The following is a 1,292-nucleotide window of genomic DNA, read 5'->3' as shown; positions in this document are numbered from 1 at the left end:
TATTTTTATTTTATTAAACTAATTTTAATACTTACCACTTTCCAAAAATCCAAAAATTAAAAAAAATAAAGAGAATGTGTGTGTACTTTATACGCACGTAAGAAGTTATACTTCTATTATATGATATATTATTATAACGAAATAAATATACTTTCAACAGGTTATTTGTATTTTATTTAAAGATTAAACTAATTTTTACTTACGATTTTCCAAAAATGTCTATTAAAACAATACCAAAAATAAAAAAAAAATAGAAAACACACGGATTCGAACCGGGGACCTCTCGATCCCCAGTCGAACGCTCTACCACTGAGCTATACTACCTTTGTTTTTACGAATTACAAGATTTACAGACATAGTGACAAATAGATCAAGTGAAGTATAAAAATATTTTAAATATTACTTACTATCTTATTCCCGAGGAAGACAAATCCAAAGACACAATAATTATAATAAATATATTTACTAAAAACACTAATATATTCTTTCCACATTTTTTGGACTGATACATACATAACTTAAAATATTTATGGTTTCGACTTGTGGATGCCTACTAAGGGGGTGTGCTAGATCAAGCAATAGAACAATAGTACAAAGATTCCAAAACAAAATACTGAGAAACATTTTAGATGCTCCTTGGTACGTGTAAACAGTGGGGAAATTATAAAGGACTAAGAATAGAAACTGTGGATATAGTCATCAAGAAGATGGCAGAAAGTCATGAACAACGACTTCATAGGCACGAGAAAATTGAGGCAATCCAGCTCCTCAATACTACTGGACAAAACTAGAAGATTGAAGAAGCCAAAGCCTTTTGAACTAGTTTGAGTAATAAGTAATAATATAATGCAGTTGAGATAAGATATATTGTAGGGTAATCTCTTAGTTATTATAAGCTACAGTAGTAAGTAAGATTGTAATTGAAATAATCGTCATCGTGATGATGATCATGAAAAAATATATTATTGAATAATAAGCTAAAGAAAATTGGAAATTCTAGTTACCGTTCCGTAATAAACATACATTTGATTTATTGGTCCAGTGGAAGCAACAAATTATTAAAATGAAAGGAGGTTAACTGTAAAAAATGTTGTCTTCGAATTTGTTCCAAATGTTATAATGATCGAAATATATGGTGTCCTCTATTACAACTATTTTAGATGTTAATATAATACGAAAACAAGATGTTCACACTCTGTATAATCTCAGGTGGTAATTTCCAATACTGGTGAGGTCCCTAAAGACGCAGTCTCTGTATTTTCCTTTGTTGTTTAAGCCACGCCGCATGATTG

General features: G+C 29.9%; 1 non-coding gene across 1 annotated transcript; it reads right to left on the bottom strand.

Moving 5' to 3' along the window:
- Nucleotides 1-252: 252 nt before the first annotated feature.
- On the bottom strand, nt 253-324 carry Trnap-ggg (transfer RNA proline (anticodon GGG)). Its single transcript has one exon. It is a non-coding gene; the product is annotated as a tRNA-Pro (tRNA).
- Nucleotides 325-1,292: the final 968 nt, after the last annotated feature.

This window comes from Diabrotica virgifera, chromosome 3, assembly GCF_917563875.1.
Source record: "Diabrotica virgifera virgifera chromosome 3, PGI_DIABVI_V3a".
In the NCBI taxonomy this organism is placed as follows: domain Eukaryota; kingdom Metazoa; phylum Arthropoda; class Insecta; order Coleoptera; family Chrysomelidae; genus Diabrotica; species Diabrotica virgifera.
Note: the sequence above shows the minus strand (reverse complement) of the source record. Positions and strands in the feature narration are given on the sequence as shown.